The sequence below is a fragment of the Nicotiana tabacum genome, chromosome 23, assembly GCF_000715075.1.
Source record: "Nicotiana tabacum cultivar K326 chromosome 23, ASM71507v2, whole genome shotgun sequence".
NCBI classification, from domain to species: domain Eukaryota; kingdom Viridiplantae; phylum Streptophyta; class Magnoliopsida; order Solanales; family Solanaceae; genus Nicotiana; species Nicotiana tabacum.
This window is the reverse complement of record NC_134102.1, coordinates 101,030,400-101,042,321: the sequence shown is the minus strand read 5'-3', so window position 1 is coordinate 101,042,321 and position 11,922 is coordinate 101,030,400. Positions and strand designations below refer to the sequence as shown.

The 11,922-nt window shown below is 37.9% G+C and overlaps 1 non-coding gene across 1 annotated transcript; it reads left to right on the top strand.

Annotated features, from left to right (window-relative positions):
* Positions 1-321: 321 nt before the first annotated feature.
* On the top strand, positions 322-517 carry LOC142177924 (U2 spliceosomal RNA). Its single transcript, XR_012706452.1, has one exon. It is a non-coding gene; the product is annotated as a U2 spliceosomal RNA (small nuclear RNA).
* The last annotated feature ends 11,405 nt before the right edge of the window (positions 518-11,922 follow it).

Sequence of the window (11,922 nt, the reverse complement as noted above, 5' to 3'; positions counted from 1 at the left end):
AATGCTATTAGCCAGTGTAGTTTGAGTTTATTTGTAATTTGTAAGAGTTTCAACGTTGGAACAAATTGGGTAAACTAAACATAACATTCTTCCAATGGCACAGGGATTACATGACCAGTTAAAAGAACTCAATAAGCTGTTTTCTAAGGAAGCATATTCTACGAGCAAAGCAAAGATTTGGCCGTAACTATAAGAAAAGGCTTTCAGTTTTTTATGAAAGGAACTTTATCTGGTCTTGCTATTTTATTCCCACATCGAGGGTGAGAAAAGAAGAAGCAGAAGCATCAGGTATAAATTAAGCGACTCGAGAAGAAGAAAAGCATACCTTTCTCGGCCTTTTGGCTAAGATCAAGTGTAGTATCTGTTCTTATCAGTTTAATATCTGATATGTGAGTCATCGACCCACACGATATTAACTCAATTTTTTAAAGGGGAGAGTCTACCACGGTAGCTTGCTATCGGGGCTTTCACGTGTCGCCTTGGCGTTGCACTATTGCCTTGGCCTGGCACACCCTTCCAATTCTAGTGCAATATTGTCTTTAAAATTAGGGACAACGGGCTGTAATCTCAACAACATTTAATGATAGTAAGAAAAAGTGATGAATTCTTTTAAGCCAACACTAGTGAATGTAGCTTCAACCGAAACAAGTATCCTTTTTGCATATAATTTTGCATTTATTTTTACGAATAAAAGTATTGGAAATGTTTTACATTCCAAATGAATACTACACATTGAATTCATACGTAATGGAGTGAGAAGAAGAGGAAGAGGAACAATAATTAAGAAAAATATATAAAGGGGGAATGAATTTTTCACCATTTAATATTAGCATTACATATGTATCACTACTCCTATTAAATATTTTCAGTTTCAGTTCTCTAACTTTATATTCAAAACATAGATTACAAGAAGGAAGAACGAATAGTAAGAAATTCCTTGGCTAAATATCGTTTTTAAATGTTGTTTGTGTCTAAAAGAATAATGAGTACAATTGTACGTTACTAATTAAATAAAGAGATACAGTTAATGAATTTTATTTGATATAAATAATTCAGGGAAAAAAAGGCCAAGTAATGAAAGAAGAAATAAATATATTTCCAGATTATGAGTTCGAGAGGTGCATAGAGCGCTTTAACCATATGAAAATCTAAGAAATAAATCTCTTACTATTTTGCAGTGCCGGGCAGTAAGCACTACATATTTCGACACGAATAAAAAATTTAGATCAAAGACAATGGTCGGTTTTTTTTTGCAATATTTTTTTCTTTTTGAATTTAATTGACCGACCAAAGTTGATCGATAATTTCCGACCAACTTTGGTCGGTATTCCTTTCCGACCCCTAAAATACCGTCCACACATAAATGATCGCGTTTTGGTCGGTTATTGGCCATTACCGACCAACTTTGATCGTTTTTTTACCGGATTTCTAGTAGTGAAATTTCAAGTTGTTCATTAGATATATAAGCATCTTATTAGAAGAATCACCCATATTATTATTTGCCACTTTATCAATCCAAGGACTGTGTTAGCTGTTTGATCAAGAAATATAATCTCACGTTAAATTGTTAAATTTAATAATGAAGGGTTAAACCTAGTTAAGGATAATAACTTTAGATATTAAGCACAAGGATCCACTATGTGAGAGACACAGTTTGCATATGATTAATGACAATAAATATGCAATTTCCTTACCACTAGAACATCAAATGAGACATATCTAGCAATAAATGTTAATAAATGGTATTTATGTAAATAAGGAGAATGATTCACCCGATAATAAGTGGACAAAGTGAATATTCTGCCTGACAATAGTGAATGACAGATAGATCCAAGATTTGTATGAACAATCCTTGGATATGATAAAAACGTGGGGAATAATATGAACGAGAATCTTTATAAAAAGGTAGTGCCCTTTTCAAAGAGAGTCGTCTTCTCAAAAAGTGTTCTGATCAAATGAGAATTACCCCTCACTTCCCTTATCTCCTTTTCTATTTATATGGGACATGTCCCAGTCAACCCTAAAAGGACAAGTACAAAGAATATTCAATGGAATATTCTCTTAAATATCTTGTTACAAAAACTAGCCGTTAGTACTGTTCTCGATACTTGACCTCGACCATTATCGATTGCCTGGCCACGAGCTCCACTGTTTACTAGTCAACCTCGGCCACATCATTTTCAGTAACACCATTTCATGCTAGATTCCCTTGGGGCATACTATGACCTATATAGTTAGTCCCTCCGCTTATTGAGGTCAACCCTGGACGACCTCGATGAGCGGACTGTGTTAGTTATGGTTGAGAAGTTTGGGCGAGCAGGTCAAGTAGCAGTGTTTATATGAGGTGGCATTGTGGCCTTCCGTGAGCCGCAACCTAGGTTCATGTCAATTCAGAGTGATGTCATATCATCATGCGTCATCATTACGCGTTTTCTCGATACCTCGCGTCGTTTCCCGTGCCTCTGCCGTTTCGATTCCTGAGCTGTGTAATGACGGTTTGCTTTCTCGATATTGATGCCTGAATTCTTATAAATAGGGATACATAATCCTTTGCCTTATTCTTCGCAATTTAAATATTGGATCTCCATTCCTTCTTCTTCATTTTTCGTTTAGAATCCTTGCCCTCTTGATCTTACTGCCGTAGTTTGCTTTCACTGATTCTGGCGGCTTATGCTACCCTTGACTCTTCTGTATTTACACCTCCTTTATTCGTAAACAAAGATGGTTAACGTGTCTTCCAGTTATGGGGGGTACCTGACCCTGTTTGCTTGGCACTCACACTCGGAACTCGGCACTCGGCACTCGCACTCAGTGGGTACCTGCGCTCACTGGAGGTGTGCAGAGACTCCGGAGGGGCTCCTTCAGCTCAAGCGCTATAATCTGCATAGACAACTCACGTGTTGCACGGACAACTCACGTGCTATAGTATCAATATTTGTATCCGCACGGATAACTCACATGCTCTAATAAGCCAATCTGGCCTACTGCGGTGTGCTGCCCGATCCCATAATAAATAAGTATATAAAGCCAATATGGCCTGCTGCGGCGTGCAGCCCGATCCTATAAGTAGCCACTCGGCCTCACTCAGTCATCAGTCTCTCCAGTATCTCTCTCATGGGCTCACAATGTCATGAAAATAGCCCGAAAATGATGATATAATGTATCAATAAATAACAGCACAGACTGAAATATAATATGTAATGAAATGAATATGACTGAGTATAAATTTTTAATTTAAACCAAATAATTCACAGCAATATGACCTTTGTGGGTCCCAATAATACTGGCACACAGCCTCAACATGATTTTTAATATGATTCTCAGCTCAATTTCTTTAACACATAAAACTGCATGGAAAATGCCAAGATTATTTGACTATAAAATTCCACAGAACAATTACGTCACAATTTCTATGTGCACGCCCACACGCCCGTCACCTAGCATGTTCGTCACCTCCAAACAATTCACATAATACGTATATTCAGGGTTCATACCCTTAACTCCAAGATTAGAAGAGTTACTTACCTCGAACAAGACGAATCCAATGTCGAGCAAGCTAAGCAATGCTCGAGAAATCCCATTCTGCACGTATCAACTTCTGAACGGCTCGAATCTAGCCACAATTAACCCAATTCAGTCAATACCAATTATTGTAATTAATTCCATAAGGAAATATTAATTTCCAATAAAAATTCGAAATTAACTCAAAAATCGCTCGTGGAGCCCATGTCTCGGAACCCGACAAAAGTTACAAAATCCGACAACCCATCCAATTACAAGTTCAACCATACAAATCGTTTATAGAAAATCTAAATTGTTTGAACAAAAATTAAATAAACAACCTTTTACATGATAAAGTCTTTAACAATCTAACATCAATCTTTAAAAGATACCACATGTGCTATTCTGTTCGTCAGTTTCCAAGAGAAATACATTCCATGAAAACTTATCGTTAGTACTCAAATATGTATACTCTTGTCAATACGTTAGTTTTGATAAAAACTTATAATATTTACCTTGAATGTCATTTTGCCAACAAGATTTAAAATAAAATTTATAAAACGGCATGACACTACATATGCAACATAATTCTAGTACATGGAGATATCCGGATTTGTTTGTCCCCACAAGCACGAAACCATATTTGCAAATAACTTTAGTATTAACTCAAAACATATTTTTAGAGAAAGTCCCTCAAGTAGAGTAAGTTTTAATCAACTTACCCCATTTCGCTTTATTAACATTCACAAGCTTTCAATCATCCTCCATCATTCCAATGTTGATTAAAATGCTCAACATCACCAACAAGTCGTTATCTACAATTAGATATACTAATTACATCAAAATATAACCTAAGATATTGATCAATATCCATATACGGCTCATAAGATGGCTACAAGCCTCCAACAACTCAATTCGCCAAATAGTTTTACATGCTAGACTATTCAACTTGATTCTTATGTTTTAATACACATTCGAAGTCATTAATGATATTGCATCAATTGTCCATTGCCACCAAGTTACTATTCATCGCCTTCCATAATCAACACTTGCAAAATATACAATTCGGGTGATTACTTAGTTGATCACTTCCATCTTTTGCTAACAAATAAGTCCATAGGTTCATTGTATTCATAAATTTTATCGCCAAGATTACCATTCATCTTCTCTTTTATTTTCTCAAAAGTGCTATTCATGGCATGAACTAGAGTTTTATAATCCAATCTGTTAACCATTAAAACTTGTAACAAATGCTTCAAATATTTCTAACTACTCATAATAAACGAGTTTGAAGCATTGAAATTACCTCTACTAGCTTAATCTTGAAAAACCACAACTTTGGTGATTTTAGTGTTCTTGATGATTTGATGATGAAATCTAGCATTTGGATGCAAGAATGATGTTAGAACTCATGTATATTGAGTAAGAATCTACCTAAAACAACATTAACACTTACCTTAGTTGATTGAACTTGATTTTAGCTCAAAATCGCCCTTTCACCTCAAGAATCCTAATCCCCAAATACTCAAAATACTCTCCTCCCCCGACCTTGTATTTATAGGCCCAGATTTCTGGGTTTCGAATGCGGCCTCGGATGCTTTGCATCCTCAGTTCACTCCTCTTTGAAGCTCAGATGCTGACCAGGATGCTATGGCAGCATTTTCCGAGGTGATACATAAACTAAAACAATTAACTATTGATCACTAGAAGACAAGAGTGGAGCAACACTGAAATATCAATACGAGAAATAAGGGTCGTGACATGATAGGTGCAAGATAGCTATTTGGGACCCAACTCTAGTTCAATTCACTCTAATATTCTAATGATTCTCACGAATTTACTCGATGATTAGTTCAAACGTGTAGTCAAGACTCCTCTCTCGATTAAATCTTAACTTTACGAGGTGAATTAATATAAGCACCGTGAAAATATGCTAGCATGCGTTTATGGATTAGTGTTCCGGAAAAAGGCTCTCGAATACTCTCTTAACTTGATTTAATCAACAATTCAACAAGCTCTTTCGATTACTTAAGAGAATCACTGAAATAAACCAAATAAAATAATGCATGATAATGACCACAATATTCCTCTTTCGATTAAATAAACTGGTGAATAAAGTTGCAAACAATTCAAAACTCCATAAACGAATAAAGAACTAGAGTTAAAATCCTCAAATAGCAATCAAAACACCATATCCGTCAAACCCTAAGGGAAACTACTCCACAATCATGGAGCTAGCCATCACAAATATAATTAAAGAGTAAGAAAACATCAATCTAACATTACAATCCAAATTCCCGTATTGAATTGATGGAAAGATGATGAAATCTTGTGTCTTGTAGCCTCCAATGCTCTCCAAAAGCTTCCAAGGTCAAAGTCCTCTAAAATTCTTGTTTTGATGTATTTATACCATGTAGGGGCCCGGACGAAACTATCTTTTCCAAGCCGAAGTGAGAAAATTTGGTGAGAAAATACACTGTCGCGGCGCTCCAGACAGCGCACCATGCGCCGCATTAGTGGAAAAGTTCAGAGACCTATTTTATTACTATGCAGGAATTTTGCACTAGCCACCCGCGCCCCTCGGCGCCGCATTACTATGAAGTGTGAATTATGATTTTATATTTTACAGACAAAATTATCATGGGCATAAAAGCGAAGCACATAATAGATCATGAAATAAGGATTTGTCAACGATAGGATAACTTGCCTTATTGAATTCTTTGGGACATTCAATGAAACCAAAGATGAAAAGGCGTCAGTTTTAATGTCTTTAATTTTTTTCGAACTGTTGCACCCATTGACAAACTGCTGCTAACAAAGCAGAAATATAAGAAATTTGAAAATTGAAAGAGCAACCAACACTGAGATTATTATGGACAACGGTAATAGCCTTTTAGATGAACTTCGACAAAATCGCCTTCAACAATGACGATGTTACATCGGTCATTTTCATAATTGGTCGTGACTGGTAAGAATATCTATTTCCTTCTGTTTATACACTTTTCAGAAAGAATTGCATGAAAGACATTGTCGTCTATAAAGTGTGAATTATGATTTTATATTTTACAGGAAAAATTATCCCGGAGCATAAAAGCGAAGCACATAGATTATGAAATATGGATTGAACACCGACAGGATAATTTTTATACTATAACGACCCGACCAGTCGTTTTTCTTTCTAGAACCTTGTTCCCTTAATTAAGACTCCTCGTACGTGCTTTTACCGTTTTATGACTTGCGGGGATGGTTAGTTCGGGATTTGGAAGGGTTCGGGTTGAAATCGGAACACTTGGTTCCTTGAGGTTGGCTAAAAAAGCTAAGCTAGCTAAGCTTGACTCCGGACAATATTTTGAGTAAACGACCTCAGAATTTTCAATAGGTTCGTATGATGATTTCGGACTTGGGAGTATGTTCGGATCGGGTTTGGATGACCCGGGAGCGTTTTGGCGCCTAATAGTGAAAGTTAGTTCTTTGAAGGTTTTTAAGTTCTTTAACTTTAATTTGGAGTAGGTTTTTATGTTATCGAGGTCCAAATGGAATTTCGAAATCGGAAATAGTTCTGCATGGTGATTTAAGACTTGCACGCAAATTTTGGTGTCATTCTGAGTAGTTTAAGTAAGTTTCGGCGCGTTGGGAGTAAATTAAAGAACTTGAAGTTCATATTTTGATTCGATTTGGTTTTGGAGTGTGATTCTTGGTTTTGTTGTTGTTTTACGCATTTCGAGAGCTCGAGCAAGTCCGTATTATGGTTATAGACTTGTTGGTATATTTGGACGGGGTCTCGGGGACCATGGATGCCATTCGGACGATGCGCGGACTGAGTCAAGACTCAAAAGGGGTTGCTGGTGCACCAGTTCTGGTGTGCCCGCACCTACGAGCTTTTGGCCGCAGGTGCGAGCCCGCACGTGCGAGGGTTGCACCGCAAAAGCGGTTCTGAAGTGTTTGGCCATGGACCGCAAATGCGAATTTTCGTGCGCACCCGCGAACGTGCAGGTGCGATGAGGAAGGGCGCAGAAGCGGACCCAACCGCAGAAGCGACACGCTTGCCGCAGAAGAGGGATCCCGTCCGCAGAAGCGGCCATCGCTGGGCTTGAAGACCTCCGCAGAAGTGGACCACGCACCGCAAATACGGTCAAGGCACTGCAAGTGCGATAATCGCTGGAGGCAGAATCCTCATTTAATGACAGATTTTAGATCACTTATTTCTTTTGTTTGGGCGATTCTTGGAGCACTTAGAGAGGGGATTTTACCTAGATCTTTGAGATAAGTAAATTCTACACAACGTGAGTTAAATACATTATTTATGGGTAGATTATAACATATAAATTAGTGAAAATTATGGGTTTAGGTGAAAACCTAGGTTTTTGATAAAAATGAGATTTAACCACGAAATTTATTATGGAATTTAGTGAAAATCATATATTTGAATTCATGAGGTAATGAGTAACAACTTTTTTTAAAATTTTCGGAATTCGAGTATGTGGGCCCGGGGATGAATTTTAGGAATCCTACATTTGGGGTTGGGATAATCACTTTAATAGTTAAAATAAGAACTTTTGAACATATATTGATCATTTTATATAATATTTGACTAGTTTCGAGTCGTTTGGCACCGAATTGAATGTTTGAGCACAATCTTGGACCGGAAAGTAGGCTTGAGACGACGTAAGTCTCTTTTCTAACCTTGTAAGAGGGAATTAACCCCATAAGTGAATTGATTAATATGTGCTCCTATTTGTGGGGACTACGTACGCATGAGGTGACGAGAGTCCGTACATAGTTACTGATTTTGCTATTGTCCGGGTAGTCTAGGAGCCATACCATGTTATATTTACGATGTTTGCACCCTACTTGCTAACTTAATTGCTTAAATCATGTTGGAACTTGGCAGGGGAATGGTAGGAGGCTAAATTTCACTTACTTTAATTCTTGAATGGGCCACTCAACTGTTATTGATAATTGGTATTTATTAAAATACTCCTAAATAAATCTTGAATTGGCTGTTATAAAGTATTTTCTCTTTTCGTGGAGCGGGCCGAACGCCTCGGTAGCAGATAGATACATCTATGGTTCGTGTCGTTCGACCCTCGACAGTGCACAGTTTAAATATTCTTATGTTGGATCGGGCCGTACGACCTCGACATAAAGTGCGCATGATAAATCTTTGGAATCAATTATAATTGATATTGTTTTGTTGACTTAAGATATAAATTGTTAAATGATGAAAATTGAACTTGGGATATACTATTAGCGAAAGGATTGTTTACTATTCCTGTTATATATATATATATATATATATATATATTCTGAAATCCATGCATGGTTATTGTCTTGACATTTTATTGTTAGCCCTTAGTAAGTGTCAAAGTCGACCCCTCGTCACTACTTCTTCGAGGTTAGACTGGATACTTACTAGGTACATATTGTTTATGTACTCATGCTACACTTCTGCACTTAATGTGCAGGGCCTGAGACAGATGCATCTGGATATCAGTCCTACGCGCACACTTGATCGCTTCTACGAGACTACACGGTGAACTGTCTTCCTAGCTGTTCTGCAGTAGCCGAAGTCTTTTCTTTTGCTTGTATTTTCTGTCTACTCCATTTCATACAGTAGTGTAGAACTCTTTTGTATATTCTACTAGTTGCTCGTACTCTTGTGACACCAAGTCTTAGTTGTTTAAGCTAGCAAACATGTGATGATTTTTGGGTTGTCTTATTTATCTCACTGCTTTAAAAATCTTGACAACTCATTTTTATTAAATGCTTACTTCTTAACTATGCACAAAACTAAAAAATCAACTATTTTAAATCTTTAAAAGAATGGATCACAGAGTTAGTTCATTGTCGGCTTGCCTAGAGATAACATTGGGCGCCATCACGGCCCATAGGAGAAATTGAGTCGTGACAATATGGTATCAGAGCTCTAGGTTCACATAGGTCTCACAAGTTATGAGCATACCTAATAGAGTCTTGCGGATCGGTGCTGAGACGTCCGTACTTATCTTTGAGAGGCTATAGGGTGTTAGGAAACTACTCTTTCTTCATCTCCTATCGTGCAATTGATGTTGTACTAAGTGTCTTTCTCTTATTCTCTCACAGATGGTGAGAACGCGCACGACGGATGTTCCAGGCCCGGGAGGAGCTGCTCCCCCTGTTGCCAAAGGCCGAGGCAAAGGACGGGGAATGGCTCCAACCCGAGGTAGGGGACGAGGACGTCCCAGAGTTGCCCCAGCTATACCACCAGCGGATCCGGTAGAGGATCCCCCTATTGAGGATGTCACACCCCTTTTCTACCCCCGAAAAGATAAATATGTGTTATGGATAGTGGGTTAAAGAGTTTCTCGAATTAAAGTGACAAACTTGAATATGAATTATTTTATTTACAGAGTCGCCACTTGAAATTGATATTTTGGATGTTCCAAGTCACCTTTTGTTTGAATCCCTAGTCAAAGGAAGATTTGACTCTTTTATTATTGGTCTGCAAAACAAAGTCAGGGTAAGGAATTCTGTTGACCGGGGAGAAGGTGTAAGCCATTCCCCGAGTCCCGTACTTCTAGCACGGTCGCTCAACTATTAATAATTGGCCTAATTATCTTATTTATTACATGTTTTAAACCTATTGTGCACTTTTAACCTTTTAAACCGCTTTTAATTATTTAACTCAATCGCTTTTTAGTATTTATGGAGTTATTTTTGAACAAGCTACGATGTCATACACTTGTCGTTTTTGTACACATTGTAACCCGCGCCACGTGAAACGCACCCGCGATTCGCAACGTGTTTATTTTAATTATTTCAAGTTGTGGTCAAGTCGCGTGAAACACGCACTTGACTTTGGATTTACGTATCATGACTATGCCACGGGAACCATACTCATAGTCACGATAATTTATTAATACCCCCTAAAGCAACTAATATGCGTTTATGATTCTTCTTCCAAATTGGAATTTGATGTAAAGTCAAGATCATGGACGATGGGATTACTGTGGAAGAATTGTGATTGAGCCTTTTGTAATTAATATGTGTCAGTTACTTTTGTCATAGAGGAAATGGACAAGCTTTGGTATATAACGGAAGTGGGCCAACTATTACTACAAAGAATTGGGCCTAAAAGAGCCGACTCTACTATGGCACATACGAGTTAATTCATTCAAACTACAAGTATGCCCACTCATTATTAATCTTTAATTAAAATTTGGGGCCAGTTCCATTATCAAATTTATGGGCAGTGCCGTTTTTCTTTCTCTTATTGTAACTAAATTACTCATGTTTCCTTATTTTGTTATATATCAAACTGAAAGTAATATTTGCAAAATAAACTCAAAATGAACCCACACAAGGCTTTTAATTTAACTCAGATAAATGGCAATATCATAAAGTAACATGCAAATCATAATCTGACCAAATCAAGTCTCGAATCTGTTTATTGAATAATCTAATCACAAAAAACACGTTTAGGTCCCAAAACATTTTTAAAGAGAGATAATAAAGAACAGACCTTTAAACTTAATTCGAACCTTGCTTGTCTAACAACTTGAAACTCGAAAATGAACAGGACCGCATACAAGCACCTCGACCGGGGCTCAAATGACCGGGAAAAACTCACCTTGAACGAACCTCTCTAAACTCGAACATCATCTGGGCTTTGACAGTGGTGGAAACGAACAATTTTGGATGGTTCATGTGGTGCGACGCAACTCGATTTTGGAAATGAACACTGCTGTATTTTTTTTTTTGGTTGTATCACGGTCAGTTTCAGTTGGTTTTGGGGTTGTTTTGGGTGGTGCTTTGTGGTGGTTTGGGACTGGATTTTGGCTGATTTTTTGGACTATTTTTGAAGCTGGAATCTTTTATCCTTGTTCTTAGAGGAAGAAAAGGATTGAGCTCTCCTCCCCTTCAGGGGTTCCTTTGGTCCGTTTTTGATGAAGAAGAAAAGAGTTAGGGGTTGTGAGTGGGGGACAAGCATGGGGGACAAGGGAAAGTAGAGAGGGGACAAAGTGTGGGGGGACAAGCATGAGGGCAAGCATGGGGGACAAGAGAAAGTGGAGTGGGGACAAAGTGTGGGGTACAAAGAGTGGGGACACGCGTGGGAAGATGGGAGCCAGAAATATTCAAGCACGGTAAAAAATTAGGTGCTCACAGCATGCCCCTCTTTTCTTGAAAACATTAAAAGTTTTTAGGTAAAGATAAAGTGAGCAGTGTGACTAAGTTTTGACCATATCATTATTCAAAAGAGGAAGAAAATAAAAGAAAAAGGTGCAACCGAGTCCTGATTTTGGACAGCCTACATATCCCGGGTTATAAGGGAATCAGGTCGCGTGTAGTTCAAGAAGAAATGATGGAGTGATGAGTTCGAAAGTCGAGCTAGGTTCCGTCGAGGCTCCGGTCCGTGGCCCTGTTATTACATCAAAATCTAAA